The 27,259-nt window shown below is 35.5% G+C and overlaps 1 protein-coding gene and 1 pseudogene across 3 annotated transcripts in view; one reads left to right on the top strand and one right to left on the bottom strand.

The window, feature by feature from the left end:
- The window catches only part of Lin28b (lin-28 homolog B), a 110,336-nt gene that overhangs the window by 16,200 nt on the left and 66,877 nt on the right, over positions 1-27,259 (top strand). The window lies entirely within an intron of this gene.
- Positions 20,290-20,615, bottom strand: LOC104850333 (annotated as a pseudogene).

Raw genomic sequence — 27,259 nt, 5'->3', positions numbered from 1 at the left:
TCCCAGCATGTGCAAGGGTGAGGCAGGAGGATCAAGGTGAGTTAAAGAATAGCCTGGATCACATAGCTGGACCCTGTCAAAAAACAAAAAAGGAACAACAACAAAAACTAATATGGTTACTCAGACAATGTATAGTTCAATGATTTTTCTATTCAATTATTTTTAATTGATTACTAAGTAAAAAGAACTGTTGGATGATACATTAAGGATTATGCTGGATGTGGTGGTACATGCCTATAATTCCAGCATTCAGGTAACTGAAGTAGTAGAACTTTAGTTCAAGCCCAGCCAAGGCTACATTGTGAGACACTGTCTCAAAAACAGTAGAAACAAACAAACAACAACCACAAAACAAACAAAAAAATGAGGAAGGAAGGAAAGAAAAAAAAAGAAAGATAAAGGATTCTGCTTGTCAGCCTCCTTTGAGTTTTAATTTTTAAAATTTTGGCACACAATAAAAACTTTTCAGTTGATTCTCATTCTTTTCATAAGCATAAAAGTAAAGGATCAGTTTTCCTGTGTACCACTTAGTTTCTTTTTTTACAAAATGAAATTTTAGGTTCTAATAGTTCATGGGATACTAGGAGTACTCTACCACTGAGCTGTATCTCACCCCTTCTTATTTTGAGGCAGGGTCTCTTAATTGCCCAAATTGGCCTTGAGTTTGTGATTCTCCCTTAGCCTCCTGAGAAGCTTGGAGTACCAGTGTGCACCACCATGCCCTATACCTTTATTTCTATGATGCATATTAAATGTTTATATTTTTTCAAATACAGTAATTTCTCTATACCATTAAAATACAATTTTCTGGTTTCATGTGGAGAAATTATCTTTGCCAGTTCTCAAAGTAATATTAATTTCTTGTACTATTAAGAATATACAGGGGCCAGGGATTTAGCTCAGTGGTTCGGTGGCCTGCCTCACAAGCGCAAGGACCCAAGTTCGATCCCCAGTACCAAAAAAAAAAAAAAAAAAAAAAAAAAAAAAAAAAAAAAAAAAAAAAAAAAAAAGAATATACTTAGCTGGGCATGCTAGTACACACATGGAATCTCAGCAGTCGGGAGACTGAGGCAGGAGGATTGCCCTGAGTTGGAAGCCAGTTGGGGCCACATAGTTCAAAACCAGCCTGAAAGGCATAGCAAGACTCTGTCTCAAAAAGAAAGAAAGAAAAAAGTATACATTTAATTTTTTACCATTTGTTTTAAATCTTTTGTTGTAACCATCTTAGTATTTTAAAATATTGTAAATTTAATTTGCTAATCAACCTGATTGTTTAGTTTTACAGTAAGCTTGTGCTATTTGATATATATTCCAAATTACTTTTACTTTGAACAGGACTTGTTCTTGACCATTTCTTTACTTAACTTTGTGATTTCCTAGGCCATTAGCAACAGTGAATAGAGTGTTCCCAGATCCTCTAGTGTCTATATTCTTTAATCTTTTTTTTTTCATTCCAATGGATCGTTTTTATCTTTGGTTTAGTCTGTTAACAAAAGTCTGACAACACAGATTATTTTTGTATCACTTTAAATACTTAGGTCAGTGATACATTCTAAAGTTTGTGATGAATTATATACATTTTTTCTAAGTATGATTTTAATATGTGATTTTTTTTTTACAGCACAGAAATACTGGTTCTTGGAAATTAATTAAATAGATTAAATATTAGAGACACATACCTAACATAGTTTAGTGAAAGCCCTAAATTTAAAAAGGTGAATGAGTCTTTTTCAGTTTTAACAAGGGGGAAAAAAAGCTTCCCTTTTTAGGATTGGTTCAAAGTGCATTAGAAATTTAATCACAGCGTTGGCTTCATCTTTTTATCTTTCTAATTAAAATTTTTAGTTGAATACCAGACTGAGGGGTAGTTGGATTTGCATGTTTGCCCCTTTCACTGTTTGCTCTCATGCCATTGAAGAATTTTGAATGGTGAGGAATTTGCGCCCTTTGGCTCAGGTTGCAGATCCACTTGATCAAGCCGGAGAAGCCAGGGTCAGGACTATTCATTGCTTATCTTTTCCTTGAGCTACTTGTAAATCCTGCTGTCTGTTCTGGAAAACAAAACCAATAAATAGAAAACTTTCTTTATATTAGACTTACATAAAGCCTGCAGTGTAAATGTGGGCATGATAGTTGATACTTGAGTGTAGCTTTACATGGGTTAATTTCATTATTTTGAGAAGTTTTTGATTGCATCGTAGCATTTTTGATATAAATAATTTTATTTAAATACATGGTATTAGTGAAGTATCCTGTTGGTAGTGAAAACATCTCAATATGCTACCCTTAGGTTGAGAATTTACATCTTTGAAAGTTAGTGAATGTTCTGAGAAATTGAATTAGTTAATTTGAATCAGATATATAAAAAGCCCCAAAGTATTTTATTTGATGTACTTAATTTCTAGCATTTATGCTGGCACTTGTCTAAATCAATAATAGCACAAGTTTATGGGCTGTACCAATAATGGTGTAAAGACTTTAAATCTAGACCTGGGTTTAAACAAACACAAAACACTTTGTTCTTATCTCAGCATCCCTTAAGAGTATACAGCTCTAGTTCAGGACCTTGGGACCACCCATCACCCTGGACATTGGATACTCCTATTTATTCAAGAGTCTTGTGTGCCAGTGGGGGATGGGACGTATATCTGTGTAGGGAATCATAGTTAAGGTGATTTTACCCCAATGAAAGCAGCAACATCGTTCATAAACTGAATTAATCCTTGCAAAATATTGTAGCTATGAAGTTTAATGTATATGAAATGTTATTTTCTGTAAGTGCTGGTTATGTTAACATTTTTTATTGTTTCAGAAGGTTAAAGTGAACTTCTGTTAAGATTAATTTAAATTCTTTACAGCTTTTTGGTTAACAGGCCCCACCCATTGGCTTTGGATAGCTAAGACTGGCAAGCTTTTGTTTCTTCCTGTAGAAAGGAAAGGAAACTTCTCTTTCATTGCTTAAATCACGTGACTTCCCTTTTAGTCACAGATAAGGGCTAAAGTGAATCTCAGTGAAGATGATGTCAAAGTTTTACATTTATCAGATATTTATTGAAGTGTACTCTTATTAACACATGTGTTTTATACATTAAAGTATTCGTTTTGAATAGCTTCCTTTATTTTGCATCCATGCTATTAATAAGAAAGCTAGAAAATATATTGCTAAATAGATTTTTAAAAGAATACTGACCTTTGTATCTATACCATGGTAGTTTTTCAGTGTACTTACTCTTCTATCACTTATCTTTTAGCATCTTTTGAGGTTTCTAAACTGTAGCTTGTTTCCCAGAATTTAAAATGTAAAGAAAATCAAGCGGGTAGTTTGGATGGCTTTAACTAGGGAAAATTGCTTGTAGAAAAAAAACCCCACAATTTTAGAATGACATATAAATATAAATAATTAATTAATTTTATTTCTATTTGTTCCTCTCTCACTTCTTTTTTTTTTCAGCTTTATTTGAGTTTATTGGTACATTTTAGGGATACAGTAACTCACTTCTTATTAATAGGAAGCACAGTATAGCTAGCACTTGAGAAAGATAATAATATCCAGATCGTAATACTTAGTATCAACAAACCTACTTCCAGTTGAAGTTAAATGAGGATGAATGTTGGCTGCTTAGTTCTAATATGGTGATTTAAGCACTGATGTTATAATTTACTAGGAGCCGTTTAATGTTTAATCTTTGAAGTCACTTTGTTCTTGTTTTGTTTTAAATGCTTGAATTCTATTGTAGTGAATTAGCTGTCTCCAAATAATAAATAAAAAACATGAAGCATTAGTAGATTTCTAAGTATCCTCTGTGTCATTGATGCTTATTTAAAGTACATTGTTCGGGGGCTGGGGATTTAGCTCAGTGGTTCCACCCCCTGCCTGGCAAGTGCAAGGTTCCAAGTTTGATTCCCTGGTACCAAAAATAAATAAAATTTAAAAAATACATTGTTCGTTGGCACGTGATATTTCTATGCAAATAGGTATTTTATAGACTTACAAGAAAAGTATTATTTGAAAGTGCAATATACATTGTTATTTTTAAATTTCAGAATGTTCCCGATTGTTAAAGACTGTTCCTTGCCTTTTCATAAACTTGTAGATCTTTTCTTTTTGAGATAGGGTTTCACTATATAGTAGTTGAGGCTGGCCTCAAACTTGCAGCCATTCTCCTCCTCAGCGTCCTAAGTTCTGGGATCACAAACTTGCATCACCAGGCTCAGCAGGCTTGTTGTGTATATTGAGAGGCAATACTCTTCGGTCATATTTTGCTATCAATATGAGATAACTTGGTTAACTAGATATATAAGTATGTTATTTTGGTCCTGTTTTAGGGTGGACATGAAGAAAACTTAACCTTGACTAATGTTTTTTAAAAAAATCTTTGAAACTTAGGTTTGTTGTGCTACAGAGAAAGGCTACTTAATGTTCTGTTAATGACAGTGGGTTATCAACTTTTCAAGAATTAGAATTTGAGCTGGGGATTTAGCTCAGTGGTTCTGCTGCCTGCCTCACAAGCACAAAGTACCAAAAGAAAAAAAAAAAAAAAAGAATTAGGATTTGATGTGAAGACTTCGATTTATTCATGCTTTCATTGACATTCAGTTTTATAGTAACGTATTTTTTGTGTCCTTCAAAACTGAATGTTTCAATTCTGTTTACTTAATTTAATTTAAAATTTGTATTATTTTAATTAATGTATGTCACCAAAATTTTGTTTCAAAATCCATGATTCTCCTTCATTTATCATTTGAATAGCAAAGTAGTCATGAAATAAAATTATTAAACATAGAACCTTGTACTGAATTTTATCGCTGAAACAATCCATTTGGTATCCTGGTAATGTGAGTTTTAAAATAAAATGTTAGCCAGGCATGGTGGCGCTTGTCCATAATCCCAGCACTTGGGAGGCTGAGGCAGGAGGATTACTGTGAGTTCGAGACCAGCCTGGGTTACATAGTGAGTTCCAGCTCAGTCTCAACTACATAGTGAGACCCTGACTCAACAAACAAACAAACAAACAAACAAAAAAACACAAAACAAACAAAAATAAAATAAAATGTTAAACCAGTAACAGCCTTTAAAAATTGCTATCAGAATCTTTTTGTAATACATATTTTCCTTTTAATTTAACAAAATTTGATGTTAAAAGGTGAAAAGTTAACCTGGAATGGTAGCAGATACCTATAATCTCAGTACTCTGGGAGGCTGAGGTAGAAGGTTTGATTGCAAGTTCCAGTTTAAACTTAGCCTAGGCAGTTTAGTGTAATGAGACCTATTTTAAAAAATAAAAATGGCTGAAGATGTAGCTCTGTATGAAGGCCCTAGGTTTAACCCTCAGTAGCACTTTTTTGTTCTTTGAAGGGTGAAAAAGTTGAGCTCCCTTCCCCCTTTTTGTGGCGCTGGTGTTGAACCCAGGGCCTTTACACTGAGCTACTTCTCTGTATCTTTCTTTTTAGTTTCTGAGACAGGGCCCCCACCACACAAAGCTGCCCAGGCTAGGCTCAAACTGTTGATCCCAGAATGCTGAGATTGCCACCATGGCAAGCGAGACTTTGCCTTTTTATAACTCTGTTACTTCTCTCCAGATTTTTCTTTTTAACTTTCATTAAAGTTTCTTTAAACTTCTAAAATGAATATGTTTGACTTTAAATGTCTTCATATTTGTGAAAAGTACGAGGCTTATTTGGGCAAGGGGAAGGAGGAAGCACCATTTGAAGTTTTGCTACTTGTTTGTTTTCATGTGGAAAATACAAGGTTGATGAATGAATAGGTTCTTGACTTTCTTCCCTTTAAAATAAACTTAATAACAAATAAAAAATAATTTTTCATGTAGTTGAACTATATGAAGGGGTAAGACAATGGGGCTCATTTGTTTCAGTACATATTTTTCAAGGTTAGGTCTTTATTTTTAAAGATACTCAGATATTTAAAATTATTGATGTTTGGGAGATTATCTTCTTAGGTGATGACCACTTTCACATCTTCTCTATCTTTAGTTTCAAGAGTATTACTGGCTTACTGTCAAACCATTAAGTTTCCTAAAGGTAATTCAGAAATTTTAATGAGATTCAGTGTTCAATATATGTCCAAAAATCTCAAAAGACATGGAATAATGTTTTCAGAGGGAAATTTTAATAGAAAATAATTCATTATTTTGATTTACTTTTCTGTTTTCAGTTGTAAATTGAAAAAAATTATCCAAATTATTAATGTTATTCTGTTAATTCCAAATTATTCTCAGCTCACCAGGAATTACTGCAGCCCTAAGTGGTCTTTTTATTTAATCTCCTTCTGTTCTTTTTCCCCTCCCATTCCCTTTCCAGAAGGAAGTCTGAGGCCTTAGCTCTATATCAGGAAAGAACAGTCATTCAGCAGAAATGTCTGTTTTAGCAGAATTTGTCATTTGTTGAAGAGTGTAGTTGATAAATGGCTAATAACAGATAACAAAGTTTTAGAATTTGTTAAAATTAATTTAGAATTTATTTTTGATACATCTGGGTAATGTTACCATTATGAAAAATGGAGCCTACTTTGTATGTTTAGACACTAGCAAAGTCAAATTAAATCACTGTTTTTTCCTCTTAGGTTTGGTTAAATTTTTTATACATTTTCTAAGTCTGTTGCCAATGATTTTCCTAACATTAAAGAGGACAGTTACCTCTTGACAAGTATATTGCATGGTCAGATAATTTGAAATTTCTACACACTTAACTGCTATTACCTAAATTGCCAAAGAAAGTACATTTACATGTTTTACTGTACATCATTTGTCTTCTAAAGACAATGTTTTGTGTATCTGGGACATTTTTACCAGGAAGGCTTTTGAAACCACACAATAAATCATAAAGTAGTCTGACAATGAAAATAAGCAAATATTAACAGATTTAGAAATGTCTCATCTTGCTTATTTAGAGAGACTGTTTATGAGATTGATTTGTTTTCCAAGATTACTAAGAATACACAGGTTAAGTGGCACAAGGCATAAACACTAAGAGCCATAGTGTAAGATTTCCAAAAGGGTGCAGTTTCTTCCATTATGTCATAGATATTTCTGGTAGCATTTCATTATTTTAATGGGTAATCTCTGTATTAAGATCCATGTGCATTTAGTTAAATCTGTGGTTGACTGTAGTTTGAAAAACTTAAGCATTGTGGCCACAGAATTAGCTTTAACAGAATTTTAGACATTATAATTTGTATCTAAACGATGATGAAAGTAAATATTATGTAGTACTTATATTTTGAAATTTTAAATGTTACTTATTTAAAAGACAAAAACAAATGTAACAGGTAGATTTAAGATAATATAAAAAATTTAAAAATATGTAAACAAACAATAGAATAAATTAAAATCTATGTTTAGATTATAACACTGAGTTCTTCCCTTTTGGTTCAAAACTTTTTCCAGATTAACATTTTATTTATTTATTTATTTATTTATTTATTAGCTGAGTGATAACACTAAGTTCCTACAACTAGCACTTCCTAGGCATAGGCTACACTTTGCCACCGAATTGCACAAGGTTCCTAATTGATTACCCAAGGCCACTGCTATAACATCCCTCTACCAAGGCTTCTCTGTTCTACCAACACAAGAGAATCCATATTCTATAGCCAGTCATTATTGTAATAGTGATGATGAATTTCTAATGGCCTAATTTCACACAATTAAGTTAGTATGACTAGAGAGCAGGTCTGGCCACATTTAGCTATTTTGTTATTATTATTATTATTTTATATTAATGTGTTACTTTGTGGTAAGTGCTAGAGATCCTTTGCAAGCAAGAAGCAGAAAAGGCCCGGGCATGGTGGTACAGGTTTGTAATCCGAGAATTTGGGAGGCAGAAGCAGGAGGATTGCCAGGCGTTCAAGGTCAGCCTAGCCTTAGCAAGACTTTGTCTCAAAAAAAAAAAGTCAGAGAAAGATTCTGACCTCATTGGAGCCAGGGAATAGTTAATCCAAAGAATAGAGACAGTTCAGTCATACACACTGCTGTAGGTCAATGAAGAAAAGGTATACTTTGTGAGAATTTTGTGATGAGACAGAAAGACTGAGAAGAACTCTACAAAATTAAAATTTCAAAGATCAGAGTGTCCAGTCCCTGTCTTTAAGTGCATTCCCAAAGAATGCTGTCAGGATAAGCATGTTATGGTAGGAACTGCTCGTAATTTTAGTAGCAGGGAAAGCTTTACAAAGGAAGAGAACTTTTGAGAGCCCTGGAAATGCCTAGGAATTTGTCAGCCCAAGCTAGCATTGTGAGGAGAGGTGAAGGAGCCTCCTGGAAAGGTCTTTCTGTAGCTACGGCTCCAGGCTTAAGGACGGAGGGAGAAGGGAGTAGTGGAAGTCCAGGAGGTCAGTTTGTGAACAGGCTGTTTTGTCCTTATCAATCCTTACAGTAAACGTGACTATTTATGAATTTCTTTAATATATTTATTCCCTCAAATACTTCATTGGCTTTTTGTTTTCTGAACAAAATTTAGACTTTTTAGCCAGACATCTAAAGTTCTTTATGATATGATTTTTTTTTTTTTTTTTTTTTTTTTTTTTTGGTACCTGAGATGGAACTCGAATTCTTGTGCTTGCGATGCAGGTAGAAGAACCACTGACGTAAATCCCCGGCCCTATGATCTGATTTTGAATCTACTTTTTTCTGTTTTTCTTCACATAGTTCTTGTTTCAGTTGTTTGATGTGTCAATTAGGATGTGCCATTTTGTGGACCTACCTTACACTGTTGCTTCTTTTACCATGGTTACTTTTTTTTTTTTTTTTTTTTTTTTGGCCCCGGGGTTCAATCAGGTCCTTGTGCTTGAGAGGCAGCGGTGGAAACATTGAGCTAAATCCCCGGCCCTGTTTCTTTTAACTTGACACAAACTATCCTGCTTTTGGCCCAGACTTCTTCTGTATTCACTTGTGGAAGTCGTTGTCTTCCTTCAGAACGGTAAAAGTCATACCTGTTTTTCTGAGACCCTTTATCTCATTATTCTAGCTAGAATTGCTCAATTCCTTCTCATAAATTCTAAAACTCCTTGTAAGTAATGAGTCATGTACCATAGACTGTCTTTGTTTGTTTGATTGAGACAGGGTCTCACTATGTAGTTCAGGCTGGCCTTGAAATCTGTATATAACTCAGTCTAGTCTTGAACTCGCAGGGGTCCTCCTGCTTCAGCCTCCCAAGTGCTGGGATTGTAGGCATGGGCCACCACGCCCGGCATGTCTTATATTTTGTTTTCTTATTTCTCCTGCCAAATTGTAGACTCTTAATGGAAATTGTTTTACCAAATTTTGTATTCCTGTGCTACTTAGGTATTTATTTTCCTTATAGTTTACATAAAACATTTATGGAATAAAGAAAAAATATAATACACTGACAATGTATTTTCCTATCTGGATAAAATGACTTAGATGATAGCAAACTAGCAAGATTCATATGCTCTAGGACAATAATGGTAAACCTTTTAGAACTTTCAGTGATTCAAACAGCCTGCTTGATGCAGGTGCCATAGGCTCACCACCACTGATCTAGGAGAACATGTGTGAAGCTTTGAGTAATATTAATAAAATTTGTATTTGGAGGCCCAGGACACTTTTGGATTTCTTCCTTTTTTTAAAGCAAAAACAAATAGTGGCTCTTGTGTTACATTTATTACCACAGGTAACTGTTAAGTCTGCATTATCTGTGGTTTGTGGGAGGGGAAGGACTTACTTAATTCTCTCTCCAAGCCCAGTGAACATCGCACTGAATGTTTTCTTTCTTTCTTTTTTTTTCTTTTTTCTTTGTTTTTTTTTTTTTTTTTTTTTTGAGACAAGGTCTTGATGTATAGCTCAGGATGGCTTTGAACTTACCATGTAGCCCGGGCTGGCCTCAAACTCATGGTGATCCTTCTGCCTCAACCTCCTGAATGCTGAGATTACAGGCATATGTCACTATACCCGGCTTGAACTCAATGTTTTCAAAAAAATTTTTAAGTGGCATTGTCACTGGGGAGATGAGCTATAACAGTGTAAATGTTAACCATGGAGACCTTGGAGTGAGAGATATCTGGATTTGAATCCCACGTTGTAGTGTTTACTAGGTGCTTGGATTTTGCTAAATTACATTATTTTAGATTTCCTATCTATAGAAGTTAGATAACAATACTAATAGGTGTACGAAGATCAGAGTTAGTATACTCTGAGTGCCTTGAAAGGGGAATTAAGGGCATTCTGTCTTAATTTAAATTTTTTTAAAAAGTACATATAGTACAATTAATATAATGCAAAAAGGTATGTCTAATATAAGGGATAACAGCTAAGCAGTCTCTATAGCAAATAAATGCAATTGACCACACAAGATGAAATTTAATGGAGAGAAATACAGAAATCAGCATCTTTAGGGATGTGGCTCAGTAGTAACATACTTAACTACTATGTGTGAGGCCCTGGGCTCAGTTCCAGCACTGCAAAACTAAAAGCTGTTAAGAAGTAGGCATCTTTGTTAGTAACAAAAGTGAAGAGTATAATGGGTATAAATTAGTTCCACAAGTATAGCATGGAGGTAGTCTGTCTAGATAATGACTTGAAAAAGTTCTAAAATTTGAAAAAGTTGTAAGGTTTTTGTAGTGGGTACCATTGGTTGCATACCTACCATTGATTTCTTTTTTTTTCAGTCAGAATTCTTTTTATTCCATGTATCCACCTCTGTACACATGCCTCTGCGAAAGGTGACTCCATCCCAAGATAAGGGGTAGTTTCTTATCAGTCTAAGTGTATTGTAATCCAGGACCTGGAATGAGACTGAGGTTTGCCTGTTTAGTCTGAAGGGAGCAGTAGTTTTCATTATACTTTTAATAGAAGCACTGTCCATTCATGATTCTTATCTTTTTTCTTCTTTTATTTTATTTCCTGGGATGGAACTTCTACCAGTAACAATTCCTTTTATGTGTACTGGTTCCCCATCTGCAAGACATGGTTATATTAAACCTTTCCCCATCTTTACCTTTCCAACATTTTGGTTACTAGGATGTGAAAACTTAGCATCATTTCAGACTTAGGACTCATGCCCAGTCAATAAGCTCTATTTCTTTTAAGTCCCAGAATGCCACACAATTTTATGCCATCTATGCTTGAAATCTTAACGATGAGCAGAGTCTTAATTGGTTACCCTAGGGTCCATACCTGACAAACAGAAACCCCAAATTCAGGAAAATCAGATAAACATTTGAATTAAAGGTCAAAGTGTATGTTACGACGTAATGTTGGGGTCTTTAGCGGTGAGCAGGTAGATCCTGTTTCAGAGGGAACCTAGGGTAGATAATCTCCATCAAGACTTAGCTCCAACCATTTATTGGACAAATAATGATTTGTGATTTGTGTGAGATGTAATGAACAAAATAAATATCTGCCCTCATGTACAAGCAACCCTCCCAGTATGTATGTATATACGTATGTGTTTATGTTCTTTTGAGACAGGGTCTCACTATGTAGTTCCGGCTGACCTTGAATTGACTGTGTAGCCCAGTCTGGCCTCAAACTTGTGGTGATCTTCCTGCTTCAGATTCCTGAGTGCTGGCATTACAGGTGTGCACTGCCACATGTAGCTTCCCCTCAGTTTATTTTATAGCTTTACCTTCAGTGTTAAAATCTTTGGTACAAAATGGAGCATCTTTAATTTTTAAAAAAATCTCACTAACATTTGAATCCTGGAAATCAACTTCAGGAGAATTAAAATATAAAAAGCATGAAAAACTAAGGTGTTTTTATCTTGTGGAGAAGGGAAGAAAATAAAGATAATACATATGGGAAAATGACTATAAGTCTGAATTCTAGAGTGTCCTAAAAATTATACTTTGAGTTGCATATACTAGTTTTATTAACAAAGAGAAATCAAGCTTAATCTCTAGCTGAATTTCTGAATCTGGACCTTTTGGGTCAGATTGGACCATTTGGACCTGTGAGCAAATATCCCTGACCTCTGCTTTGTACATGGCAGCAGCACAGCTCCCTAGTGTGACTACCAAAAAATGTTCCCTGAGGACAAAGTAACTGCCATGTGAACCTCTGATTTAATAGACTTTGGTAGGCATTTTTAATAAATGTATAATGCTTTGTAGTTAATGCCTGCCTGCCTCTTGTTTGGACACAAATATAGTCAAAAAATGTTTTTTAGAGGGTTTAAACACTGATGGCAAGAAATTACCACTAAATTATTTAAGATTTAAGTACTAATATAGAATGAATGCTGAATAAAAATTAATATTTTTAATTGTGTTGATTATTAATGAGCATATACTGACTATAGAAAATTTAGAGACAGAGGTAACTGATTTAAAACAACATTATTCTACCACTCAGATGTAACTACGGTATGCCATTAGTATATTTTCCTACTTTCCTTTGTTACAACTTTAAAAATATACTATTTCTGAATCAGTTGCTTTATATTTGCTTAACATTTTTTACACAAATATGGAAAATTACTTGCAATTTCCCTTTTCAGATTATTGCCAGTTATAGAGGTGTTTAATGAAGTTAATAAAAAAGAAAATTAATTTGGAAGTTGAAAAAAGAAAAAATAGTGAATCATACTATCAAATTTCAATTCATTTGTTGATGAAATGTACTTTTTTTTTGCGGGGGTACCTTGTACTTGAGAGGCAGGCAGCAGAACCACTGAGCTATATCCCTGGCCCTAAGTGTGTATTTCTTTAAGAGTAAAACTAAAAAACTGTTGCTTATTTTCATCTATTCATATTTCACTAATCTAAAACGTGAGCCATTTATTGCTTTTGAATTTAAATTCCTGGGAATTTTGTAATCTGGTTAGAGAAAAAGCCGACAGAATGGTGTCAAACGTCCTTCACTCTCCCTTTCTCACTCGCCCTCTTCCCTTCTCCTTCCTCCCTGCCTTCCTCTCTCTCTTCAGTTGAACTCATGGCCTCATGTGCTCTACCACTGTATTACATTCCACAGACCCTATGTCTTTATTTCCTTATAAAAATTTAGATCATCATTAGCTAGTATTTTTGGTACTGGGGATCAAACTCAGGACCACCCTGAGCTTGCAAAGCAGGCAGTGGAACGAACCACTGAGCTATATCCCCAGCCCCATTAGCTAGTTTTTAAATCTTACAGGCAAGTTAATATTTTTTCTCTTAGCTAATGTGGAATTGAATTTTGCTGTTTAGATGCTTTCACTTCTAAATATATTTAAAATTCTGTAATGCAGTTGTCTTTAATAAAATGCCATGAAGTAATTCTGTTATCAGAGTTTATAGGTTTACACAAGTACTGATCAATCTATATCTATAGCCAAGGCATATTAAGTATCTTGGCAGTATCATTTGTGTCTTTGAGCAAGGGAAGTGTTTTGTCCTTCTTCAGAGCAAGAAGGAAAAACGTGGATAGGGAAAAATTGTATAGGTCTTGAAAGGTAGAAGTTGTCCTTTGATCTTGAAAATTTTCTGTGACACAGGAAATTTCCAGGAGCCTCTCTCAACTTGATCTTCCCAAATTGATTTCAGAGGAACATAAATATGTATACTCTTTTTTTTATGACTAGAGGGTCATTTGCTGACCTAAATTCAGGCAAATGTATTGAGGTTTTATCCTACACTGTAGAAATTTATGTGTGTTTTTAAAAGATGAGTTTTCATTTATATTAAAGGAAATAGTCTTCATACTGTCTTTACATGTTTCTTTCACTACAATGATTGATTCATTATGTGCTTATCCACACATTCAGTTGTATTTGCGGGGGTACCTTGTACTTGAGAGGCAGGCAGCAGAACCACTGAGCTATATCCCTGGCCCTAAGTGTGTATTTCTTTAAGAGTAAAACTAAAAAACTGTTGCTTATTTTCATCTATTCATATTTCACTAATCTAAAACGTGAGCCATTTATTGCTTTTGAATTTAAATTCCTGGGAATTTTGTAATCTGGTTAGAGAAAAAGCCGACAGAATGGTGTCAAACGTCCTTCACTCTCCCTTTCTCACTCGCCCTCTTCCCTTCTCCTTCCTCCCTGCCTTCCTCTCTCTCTTCAGTTGAACTCATGGCCTCATGTGCTCTACCACTGTATTACATTCCACAGACCCTATGTCTTTATTTCCTTATAAAAATTTAGATCATCATTAGCTAGTATTTTTGGTACTGGGGATCAAACTCAGGACCACCCTGAGCTTGCAAAGCAGGCAGTGGAACGAACCACTGAGCTATATCCCCAGCCCCATTAGCTAGTTTTTAAATCTTACAGGCAAGTTAATATTTTTTCTCTTAGCTAATGTGGAATTGAATTTTGCTGTTTAGATGCTTTCACTTCTAAATATATTTAAAATTCTGTAATGCAGTTGTCTTTAATAAAATGCCATGAAGTAATTCTGTTATCAGAGTTTATAGGTTTACACAAGTACTGATCAATCTATATCTATAGCCAAGGCATATTAAGTATCTTGGCAGTATCATTTGTGTCTTTGAGCAAGGGAAGTGTTTTGTCCTTCTTCAGAGCAAGAAGGAAAAACGTGGATAGGGAAAAATTGTATAGGTCTTGAAAGGTAGAAGTTGTCCTTTGATCTTGAAAATTTTCTGTGACACAGGAAATTTCCAGGAGCCTCTCTCAACTTGATCTTCCCAAATTGATTTCAGAGGAACATAAATATGTATACTCTTTTTTTTATGACTAGAGGGTCATTTGCTGACCTAAATTCAGGCAAATGTATTGAGGTTTTATCCTACACTGTAGAAATTTATGTGTGTTTTTAAAAGATGAGTTTTCATTTATATTAAAGGAAATAGTCTTCATACTGTCTTTACATGTTTCTTTCACTACAATGATTGATTCATTATGTGCTTATCCACACATTCAGTTGTCACATACGTGTTTTCTTTGTATGCTGAGGTCCCCCCACTGCACACAGACTGAATTAACCTTTCTCATAAATGACTAAGATATTATTTTCTTTACACAGCCACTGGGAAGAGGTCATCTTTAAACTATGATTATTAATTTAATCCCCTCATATATTAAAATATATGCCAAATGCAATTTCTTTGTTTTATGTTCAAGCTATGTATTTTTTTCTTGTCTCCTGGGTATGTGGCCCATTCCTAAGAAAATGCCATGCAGAATTGAGGTTGGACACAGCAGACATTGGAACATTTTATTTTAGCTAATGACATAAGACATTGCAGAAGAACCAGGAAATAGCCTTCTGCATTATAAAATTGCCTTAGCCTTTGTTTCCTCTGCGCTATTATTCCCCATCTCTAAAACACTGCTATTTAAAATCTTTCCCCTCATTTTTTCTGTGCATGCCATTTTACCCACTCCACCCCCCTTTCTGGTGTAAAGAGCTGCTGTAGGAAATTGATAATCTGTGTCTTTCTGCTTCACAGTCTTTTAACAAGTGGAACTGGCTGTTAAGAGAAATTGACCAGGTTCCTGTGATCTTTGTCAGTTTCTGTGGTTAATCAATTTTTCTTTACAGGAGAAGCTGCTTTTAACAAAAGAGAAGTAACCTGAAATTTCTATCAGTTGCCAACTGCTCCCTAGTTTATATCTGCCCTTCTGACTCTTATCACTTTATCCTTTTATTATATACTTTTAATTTTTGACTTTCAGTTACTTCATTTGTACTGGGAACTAAAGCACTAATTCATTGAAATTCATGTACCTTTATTGATCCCAGCTGATTTGAATACTTGCATAATTCAGTTTGTAAAGGGGTTTCCTGTATTCAAAAGACAATGACTCCAAGTCAAAATGAGCACAATTCTTTTCTAACTCTTGTTGACTTTGCAGGAAAAACCAAAGAAATCACACTGTCATAGAAACTGATAATGCAAGGACACCCAGAACGATAGAGTTGTTACCCATTTTGTAGGGATGTTTTTAAAAAACATATCAAGCACTGCTGTTATACTTAGATATAAGTTAAAAGAATTTATCTTAAGGTCATGGATGAATTTGAGTAGCCAAGTTAGTGGGAAGATAAGGACATAAGAACTGATGAAAATATTTACAAAATAGTCATGATGAATTTGGAATATACTTTAGGGCATTATATAATGGTATTAGAAAGTGATACTAGATATATAGTAGATAGGATTACTGTAAAAGAAAGAGTAAATATGAATGTCCTTCAGCTAGCTCAGTGATTGTATGGTGGATAATGACCCAGAGCATATTTTGTAAATATAGTGGTACCCTAGTATGCCCTGCTAATTGGTTCCAGGAGGTGCAAAGAGTGCCAAAAATAACAAGTACCAAAAGAGCTGCAAAGGTACACAGGCAACAGTCAGAGAGCCTGCCCAGATACCATCAGTAAGTGCATGCAGACCCCAGCCAAAAGCCCACTCAGACACCAATGACTCAGCTGCATACCCCCCATCCAAAGGTCCTCCCTGGCAACAGCTATACAGGCAGGAAGGCCCCAGTCAGAACCTTGCCCAGACGACAGGGAAGCACAGGGACCTAGAAGGCCACCATTCTGAACCCAGGAATGGGTGCTATGGTGAGCAGTAGAAAAAAGGCCTTTTGATGGCTTGTAGAGGATCGAAGACCACTGGGCAAGCAAAAAGTTGCACAAAGGTGCACAGACTACATCTGTTGAAATAAGACCTGTAAACCAATCTAAAACCAAACTTCCAGATCACCTAAGACAACTGCAAAGGGCAGTGAGAACAATCTGATACTCAACCACTTGGACTCCCTGAACTGGCAGTGAAAGAGGGTCTGAAAAAAAGAAATCACGAATAATTTCTCAGATAAAAACAGATGTTGCAAGACATGATTAACAACTCTAGAGCAGATACAGGTTAAAAAATAGAGGAGCTGAGGAACATGATGGAATCCCAGCATAGGAAACAAATGAAATCCATAAAACAGATGCAAACATATCCAGGAGATTAAAAACTCCATTGAAAGTTTATACAGAAGAATGAGCCAATGTGAAGACAAATATCAGATATAGAAGACAGGATTGCAGTTAGTGACCAGGAAAAATAGTATGGGACTATGAGAAATCAATCCAGCAGCTGCTAGATGATGCAAAGAACAATAACATAAGACTGAACAGAGTCAGTGAAGAAACAGCAGGTAGTGCAGATGACATTAAAAAAAAAAACAAAAAAACTAGGGCTGGCGATTTAGCTCAGTGGTGCCACCACAGGCCTCACAGTTGAAAGGCCAAAATAAAAAAAAAAAAAAAAAAAAAAAAAAAAAAAAAAACCAAAAAGACTATTCACAGAAGTAAAGGCAAAAAACTTCCCAGGCAGGGGAAAAGAACTTGACATACACATAGATGAGGCATATAGAATTCCAATTAGCCATGATAAAAAAATTAAAAACTATACATAGGCATGTAATAGTTCAGATTTCAGAAACCCAACAAGAACAAAATTCTGCATACAGCTAGAGAAAAGAAACAAATCACATACAAAGGAAAGTCCATCAGAATCACAGTAGACTTCAACACAAACCCTCAAGGCAAGAAGAGCCTTGAGTAAAGTATTTCAAGCCCTAAAAGAAAACAACCTCCAACCCAAATTGATGTGCCCAACAAAACTATTTTTCAAAACTGATAGAGAAATAAGATACTTTCATGATGAAGAGCACCTGAGGAACTTTGTGAATGCCAAACCAGCACTCCAAAAAATGTTAATATCCTAGGAAAAGAGGATGAGGATCACACACAACCCCTGGAAGCCCAGCTGAATGAATCCATCAAGCAAGACAAGAAATTAAATGCAAAGAGGGAGAATCCAACAAGAAGAAAAGGTCATGACAAGGATAAGTCAACACATGTCAGTTATAATCATCAATGTTAATGGTCTCAATTCACCAGTGAAAAGAAATAGACTGGCAGAATGGATCAATAAGCAAGATCCAACAATATGCTACATACAAGAAACACACTTAATTCAAAAGAAACTCATACACTGAAAGTTTAAGGGTGGAAAACAATACTTTTGTTTGTGATAGGAACCCAAAACTGACGAATTTCAAAGCAATTAAGTACCAAGGCATGGCTACAAGTAGCTCTGTGGTATATTACTAAGTATTCTTTGAAAAAAAATTGTTCCTACATAATAAGCTTTGGAAACTCTTGGTTATACAAAATTTGGCCTGTTTCTTTAAAACTTCTCAATGTCTTACACTATGGTTTGCTATAAATCTTGTAAGATAGGGACATAAAATACAGTATTTTTCATACTTACGGAATATTTGTACTCTCCTACCCCCTTTAAGAATCATCTCCTGTGACATAATTCTAGAGAAGGCAAGCACTGGGGAATTCTTCCCTGATGGCAGTAATTCCAGCACTCAGATTGAGGCAGGAGGATCACTACAAATTTGAGGCCAGCCAGGGCTACATAGTTGACTATGTGATATTCTCTTTTGTGTTAATGGGATAAAGCATTTTGATTGGTTTTCAAATGTTAAAGTGATTTTACCTTTCTGGAATAAATTCCACTTAGTTTTGACTGTGCTTTTTATGTGTCACTGGATCTGATTTACCAATATTTTGTTTAGGATTTTGTACCCATGTATTTGAGATACTTGCATTATTTTTCTTTGCAGTGCTGTCAAGTTGTGGAATAAAGATAAAGCTTGACCTATAAGATTCTCGCCTTTCCTTTTCTGTTTCTTGAAAAAGTTTTGTGAAAATGACATTATTTTGTCCTTAAATATTTGGAAGGCTCACCAATGTAGCTGTATAGCCTGTAGTTTTCTTTATAGGAAGATGTTTAATTACAGGTTGAATTTTTTAGCTAGATACAGGGCTATTTAGACTTTTCTTCTCATGAATTTTTGTAAGTTGTGTTTTTCAAGGAATTTATGTATTTTATGTAAATTTTTGAATTTATTGCCTCAAATAATCTAGCATAGACTCCTCTTACTTTGTTTTTAATTTCTGTGTAATCTTGGGTGGGTGGGAGGTAGTGGGGATGGTGTGCTTGGGATTAAATCCAAGGCCTCACACATACTAGATAACCACACAACTCCTGAGCTACACACCTGCCTCTGTTCATCTTGATTACTCCTGTGAGACATTTATCAATTTTACCATTACTTTGGTCAGTATTTTCTGTTATGTTTCTTTCAGTTTCATTGTTCTGTTTCCTTTCAGTTTTCTGCCTAATTTTCTTTCTTAGCATCTTAAAAGGTTAAGATTATTGAGTTTTAAACCTTTCTTTTCTACAAATGCATTTACCAGTATATATTTTCCTGTGAGGCAACTTTGGCTATATTTTACATATTTTATTATATCTTGTTTTCATTACTCTTCAATTCAAAATATACTTTACCTTTTCTGTGATTTCTTCGACACTTGGATTATTCGGAAATACGTTGCCTAATTTCTAAATACTTGGTGATTTTGTAGCTGTTTTCCTATAACTCACTTCCACTTAATTTCACAGTGATCAGAGAATATATATTGTGTCCAATTTTATGTATGTATGTCTGTATGTATATGTATGGTGTAGTAGGTACTGGGGATTGAACCCAGAGCCTTTACACTGTGCTATGTCCCATCCACTTGTTTTGCTTTGTAGAAAACGTCTCACTGCATCACCTGTTGTCCATCCTGCGGTCCTACTGCAGCCAACCAGAGAGCTGAGATTACTAGGGTATGCCATAACATCAAGCTTGATTTCAGTCCTTTCAGATCTGTTGAGACTTGGTTGTAATTTAGGAAGTAGTCTGTTGTATGTGTATTTGAGAAGAATATATATTCTATAGCATGGAGAAACAGTGTTTTACATATTCATTAGGGCAAGATGCTTAGCCATGTAGTTCAGATCTGTCTCTTCTGCATTCTTTTTATTTTTTTTTTGAGACAGGGACTCACTATGTAGTTGAAACTGACCTGGAACTCATTATTTAGCCCAGGCTGGTCTCGAACTCACAGCGATCCTCCTGCCTCAGCCTCCTGAGTGCTGGGATTATAGGCGTGCCCCACCACACCTGGCTACATTCTTATTTGTTTGCTTTTTCTGTTACCAAAAGGCATTGAAATTTCCAACAGTGATTGAGGATGTATTTACTGCTTTTTAAATTGAATCAACTTCTGGGCTGGGGATTTAGCTCAGTGGTTCCGCCGCCTGCTTTGCAAGCACAAGGTCCTGAGTTCGATCTCTGGTACAAAAAAAAAAAAAAATTCAATCAACTTCTGATTCTGTTTTTTAAAGGGTAGAATTAATATTTTATTGTCATTTATAGTTAGATGGCAGTTGGATATATAGTTTCTTTACTTCATTTTTTCATAAATAAAAAAATTAAAACTTTTACACAGTGGATGGATGGTTATGTTCTTCAGAAAACACAGACCAATTCAGTAATGGTGGGTTCAAGCTTTTCCTTATTAGCTCCAGAAAACTCACCCACCTTTTCATCCTTTTAAAAACACTGGAAGGCTGGCATGCATTTGACTTCACACTCTGCAGCAAGGTCCCAACAGTCTTCCGCATCTACTTCAAGGAACAACACGTTGGAATGTTTTCAGACAGGGAATGAAAGAAAGGCTTGATCATTTTGTAAGGCCCACACCACGTGGCTGAGAAATCAGCTACTACAAGTTTATCTCCTGCTGCAGCCAAGGCTTTCTGAAAAGCCTCTTTGCTATCCATCAGCTGCACCATTTTGGCTGCTGGGGATCTGACCAGCTACCCGTCACTTCCAAGAATGAAAGTGGATCAAGGCGCGGGAGGTAGCTCCTCTGCTTCTATCTTTTTAAGCTGTATTTTCCTACTTAATTGACACATTATTTTGAAATTCCTAGATTTCTTAATGCTTCTTGCTTTAAAATCTATTTGATACTGATACTGTAATACTGGTATTCTTTTGATTGATGTTTTGCTTGGTATCTGTATCCTTTTGTATTTAGCCCTTCTATGATCTTACATTTGGTGTACTCCTTGTAAACATTAGAATTTTTCTGTTTGAAAATTTTAATCTTTTAATTGAGGTCTTTAAATTATTTATAGCTTATGTTATTAATATTATTTTGTTTAGATCTGTCATCTTGATATTTAATTTCCATTTGTATTTTCTGTTCCTAGTCACCTTTTCCTCTCTTGCTTTCTTTTGGATAGGGCAGGTATTTTTTATAACTATTTTTCTTCTGTATTAGTTTTTTTTTTTTTAAATGGTACCATTGATCAAACTTGGGCCCTTGTGCTTGTGAGGCAGGCAGCAGAACCTCTGAGCCAAATCCTTGGCCCCCTCTATTAATTTTTTTTCCCAAATTATTATTTTAGTGTTCTTATTGAGGTTACAGCATGTATCCTCAGTTTATTTCAGATCACTTGAATGGACCATTTTCTAAAAAATTTCATGGTATCTTTTGAGAAGTCGCCCCCTCACCCCAATTCCAGGGATTGAAATTAGGACCTTGTACTTTTGAGGCAGGTATGGCTAAATTCCCAGCCCAGTTGTTTCTTTTAATGCATTTAAATTTATTAGTCTTTGTAGTTATGATTTGAGCCTTTTGTATTGTGTTTCAGAATTATTTACCTCTTCTGAGTTTGTAAAGCTGCTTTTCCTTCTTAACATATTTTCCTTTACATTTAAAAGTCTTTGAAATTTGTATATATATTAACACTATTGGGACCATTTTACAGTTCAATAAATAACCATTGTTTAATTTGTTCTTTTTAGGATTTAAAATGTAGGAACCTAATTCCTGAAAGCCTGAGCTTGAGAGCACAAACAAGCAATTCTAAAAGTGATAAAATGACCACCCTATAATTACTTTTTTCTATAACACTGTATAAAAAAGATATTTGTTTCTAAAAATATCATTAAACTATACTAATATGTGATAGAAACATTTAAAAACTTTTATCCTTGTGCTTAAGCAAAAGAAGACTCAAGGCAAAACTAAAAAAAAAAATATACTAAGAATCAGCAAATCAACTGGTTCCCTATTTAGCTTTGGTTTTGTTTTGTTTTGCTTTTTTCTTTTCTTGCTAGGTATGGTGTTAGATACTTAGGATACAAGGCTGGGGATGTAGCTGAGTGGTAGATGATTTATCTAGTATTCACAAGTTTCTGGGTTTGTCCCCAACTACTGCTTAAAAAAAGTTTAGGATACAAAAGTGAATTATTTCATGGGCTCTGTCTCCAAAGACTGCATGGTTCAGAATATGATAGAAAACTAAATAAAGATATAATCCTTTCGGGAAAATGGGTCCATTGGAATCTGAAAGAAAAATGTGCTTAATTTGTCAAGGAGTTAAAAATACTTAAATTGGGCGTGGTTGCTCACAGATGTAATCCTAGCACTCAGGAGGCTGAGGCAGGAGGATTTCTATAGAGTTTGTGGCCAGCCTGGGCTACACAGTGAGCTCAAGGCCAGCCTGAACTATAAAAGGAGATTCTGTCTCAAAAAACAAAAACAGCAACAATTAAAAACCCCACAAAAAGCCAAAAGCCTTTTAATAAGAGTGTTTTTGTTAGGTTTTGTTTTAGTTTTTTGTGGTGCTAGGGGGCAATAAACCAGGGGCTTCACACTGAGATTCACCTCTGGCTCATTTTTTAAAGACAGGATTTCACTAAATTGCTCAGGCTATTCTTGAACTTGCAATCCTCTCAGAGTGCTGGGATTATAGGAGTGTGCTACAGTGCCTGGCATAGGTGATTAGTAAATTGAGCCTGGTAAGAAGAGAATCTTGGTTAGGCAACATCTAGAGGAGGTGATTCTCACCAGAGACAGCATTAAAACCAGAAGGAGACATTTTTAGGACATTTACATAGTTGAGTGGCTGAAGGGTGAGTGGAGAGTGAGGGAGACACTTTAAAAGGTGGGAAGGGTGGGGCATTAGGCCTTTAACTTGCTGATAATTTGATTTGTAATTTGTCAACACTGGGAGCCATCAGAGGATTTTTAAGCAAGGAACTAATTGGAATAGATTCCTGCTCTAGTATATTGGGACAGATTTAAGGAATGTTAGAGAACTGTGGCTTTAGAAAAAAGGATGTGGAAAACCTGCACTAAGATAATAACAATGGAGACAAACAGGAAGATGAGAGATGTAAAGGTTATACTCAAGACTTGATGTAAGTTTCTGGTTGTGGAGGGTGAAAGCAAAGGAAAGGGTATGGATAACTATTAGATTTTTTTTTTTTTTTTTTTTGCACAGGGAATCGAACTCTGGTCCTTGCGTTTACGAGGCAGGCAGGGGAACCACTGAGCTAAATCCCAGCTCCTAGATTTCTAATGTGCATAATTGGGTAGATGGAAGAGACACAGGATGAGAATTATAGGTGAAGAAGCAGCAGCAGCACATTTGTGGGGGCCAGATATTGACTTCTGTTTTAAAAATGCGAGCATGAAGGCCTGTAACCCTCCAGGTGAATTTATCCATGTGGGTCTTAGAAGTTGACTCAGGTTACAGATTGAGAACTAATCAGTTTTAAGTAGTTGTGAAACTGAGATGAATGATACCATCGAAGCAGGAAATTTGGAGTGAAAATAAAGGTTCTAGGCACAGAACTTTGGGAAGTACAAGCAATTGAGGAGGATTAATGACATATGTAGGGTGATCAAAATGTATGATGAATGTTTAAATTTAAAGAAAGTATTATATGACACTTTCCCATTAATCCTCCTCAGAATATTCCCCAACTTTGAATACGTTTACCTGTTGTTCTTGCCGATTTGTGAAACAGTTCTGGAAGTCCTCTTTAGTGAGTGTCTTTCTGAGGTGTGATTAAAAGAATACAGCAAGTGCTGGTAAGTGCCATCCAACAGAACAGCAGCTTTATAAACATATATAGTGGGTCCTCTTCTACCTTATTCAGCAGATCTGGCACCGTGTAACTTCTGGTCCTTCCCCACAGTCAAAATGACCATTGAAAGGTGGTCAATGTTTTGAAGCAATTCAGGACGTCAAGGCAGTGATACAAAAGACAACTTCCAGAACTGCTTTGTGAGTGGCAGGAACGATGGGAATAGTGTGTTCAAAGTGGGAGGATGTGTGTTTGTGTGTGTTACTTTGAGGGGAATAATGGCAGTGTCTTTTAGTGTAATTTTAAAAATTTAAAAGTTTGCTCTATTTTTCCATCATAGCTCATATCTGTGGTTCTCTTTATAGTAATAGAAAAATACAAATATTTTTGACCATTAAAAAAACTTAGCTTTTATGGAAGTAGGGGCCTTGCATTAGATATCTATACTGATATCTCCACAATATAAAAAATTTACTTAACATATAATAATCATAAATAAGATCCTAATGGTATAATTGACAATGTGAAATAGGAAAAGGGCTAAAGGTGTAGGGGAAGTGGGAAGGGTGGGGGGAAAAATAAGGGAAAAGAAAAAAATATCAGAAAATGAAAAAATGGAAATAAAGTTTTAGTAAATAGGGAAGGGAGGAGGGGGGAAAGGTAGGGCAGGGGTATGGGGAAAAAATGAGAACCAAGACCTGTCATGTAAAGGTACAAGATCCCAATGATGAGTGTAAGTAAATGTACTGATACCTAAAATGTACCAATAAACTCAAAGAGAGAAAAAAAAACAAACAAAAAACCCCCATATACTTGAAATATACTATAAATATGATGAACTAAATATAAACTAAAAATATCTAAAGCCAACTTTAAAAACTTTAACTTTGACAATAAAGGGAAACAGTGTAGTGTGTTTTGAAATAGGTTTAATAACAAGTGAATATAATGTATTATTAATACCAGAAACATCAGACAAAGTTGAAATTACTAACTTGTATCAGTGACTGAAGTAATAGGTACTGTGCAGTCTGGCAGCATCTCAGTAAGAGGGTGTTCGAAGGGATTTAAATGATCTGGAGAGAGTCAAGGAAGTAAGGGTTCCATGTTGATAGGAAGCTGTCAGAAATTAGGCATAGTTCTATGATTGGATATCTTAACAGTTTTTACCTAGAAATCAAGAGGAATATAGTAGAGCTAAGACTAGAATTGATAAGAAAGCAGCCCTGGTAAAAAAGCAGCCCTGTTTGCCATAAAAGAATATTTGATCATTTTTGGTTTGAACAATGTTCTTGGTTTTACCTCTGTTCAAATAAGGCCACAAAACTGGCCTTGTCTGCTGTGTGTGTTCTCTGAATCGTTTTATGTTCCACTGGAGAACACCCAAACCTAAAGATATTGTCAGGCCAGCTCCTTGCTGTCAGGGGCTCCTTTTTCTTTCTCAATATTTAACAGTGATAAGGGAAAGGAAAACTTAGCAAAAGTTTGGTAGCATTGACGAATGGTAGGTATTGTTAGGAAGTGCTGAGGTCTATAGTTGGGGTATATAATAAAGTGATTAAGGGAGGTTGTGGTGCTGGTCCACTAAGGAAAGACTACATAGTAAGGTGGATGATCTTAATTGATAAACTAGGAATGTAGTTCAGGTACATTCCTGAACCAGTTTGTTATGTGATGAAGTTAGTGCTTGTGAACAAAGCTGCCTTCTAAGGTTATTAAATATCTAAAAAATGATTTTAATGAACATGATCTTACCTATATAGCCTTAGTTACTTTTCTCTCATTGCTGAGACAAAATACCAGACACCCAAAGTTAAAGGGGTCGGATTTGGCTTACAGTTCATAGAGGCTTCATTCCACAATCAGCCAACTCCAAGGCAGGGATGACAAACAGGCATGGCAGAGCACAAACCACAGGGCACACACAAGGCAGCAAAGGTAAGAAGAGTTATCAGAGTTTCCCTGCCTTTTTTTTTTTTTTAATTTTACTTAGGGTGGGTAGCACTCACGCCCTTAATCCTAGTGCCCTTGAGCCTAGCATTGCACCATGAGTCAGTTCCAGCTACACACACTCTAGATCCAGCCATGACCACATGAGGTTTGGGGGGACATCTAGACCCAAACAATACAGAAATAAAAAAGTTTATGCTCTTTTGAAGGTGACAAAATTGAAACATATGTACATAGTAGTTTCTCAGTTGGATGTTACATTGTAAAAGTAACATTCACTAATATTATTTCTTAGAGATTTCTTAAAAATTGCAAATACTGACTTGACTATGATAGTGGTAAAGTACTTTCAGGTTGAAATTTTGACATTGGGTGATAGCGATAGCAAATGAGAAGAGTGGAACTTCTTATAGGAAGTTCATCCTCATTGAAATTACAATTTATTATCTACTTGTGGCTGGGTTCATATGCTATAAAATGGTATAATTGACAATGTGAAATAGGAAGAAAAGGGCTAAAAGTGTAGGGCAAGTGGGAAGGTAGGGGAAAGGAAATAAAGGAAAAGAAAAAAATATCAAAATGAAAATATGGAAATAAAATGTTATTATAGGTTTATTGTTAAAATATAACAATATTTAAATTACAATTTATGATTTTAAAATTTGTTGACCTTCATCTCTTGATTTTTCTCTCAAGACTTGCTGACTGTGTCATATGACAGCTTCTTTTGCTCATAGTTCTGATGTTCAAAGGCGAGCCCTGGCAGTTGCTTGACTGGGGAAGGTCTCACGGAAGATGACACCACAGTGGTAGTAGCACGCCTGTCTCCAGACAGGAACCTCAGAACTAGAGGAGGCCTACTTGCCTTTTTTTTTTTTTTTTTTTTTTTTTTTTTAGTCTATGTACTTTTTTTGTTTGTTTTTGTTTTTTGGTACTGGGGTTGAACTCCCGACCTTGCGCTTGCGAGGTAGGCAGCTAAGCAACAGCCACCACTGAGCTAAATCCCCAGCCCTCCCACTTGCTTTTGTGAGAACTCACTTTCAAAGAATACTGAGCGTTCCTGGAGAACTACTTTATCTTTTCCAAGTACAAGGTCCCCAGTGACCTAAGGACTTCCTACTGCCTCCAGAACTTTAAAGTCCCACTACCTCTCATTTTCCCTCTGGGGGCCTTCAGAGGACAAACTACGGCAGATAATAATAAGATTATCTAGGTTGATCCAGTGGCCATTCTTATTAAAATGCTTCAGAAGCCTGTTTGTGCTATCTCTGTTTGAGTGATTCTGTGTGTGTGTGTGTTTTTAAGCAAGCTGAATACCATAGCTATGTAGATATTTGCAGTGTCTATCTACATTCTGTGCCTGTGGAACATATATAAATCATTTGTCTTTAGGACAAATCAAGATTTTTATACTTGCAAATTGCATTTTTTGAGCTAATATATTCTAATCCAGACTTCCATTGTCTGTAATATCTATACCTGACTTTTAAATGCTGAACCATCCACATGTTTTCTTATCTCTGAGCCTGTGTTCTTTCATAGTGCTAGTTGAGACAGCTGGGAAAAGTCTCAGTATATACAGAAGACTATCAATCTCTGTGTA

This window comes from Fukomys damarensis, unplaced genomic scaffold (assembly GCF_012274545.1).
Source record: "Fukomys damarensis isolate Sample0158 unplaced genomic scaffold, DMR_v1.0_HiC HiC_scaffold_14, whole genome shotgun sequence".
NCBI classification, from domain to species: Eukaryota; Metazoa; Chordata; class Mammalia; order Rodentia; family Bathyergidae; genus Fukomys; species Fukomys damarensis.
This window is presented reverse-complemented; position numbering and strand designations above follow the sequence as displayed.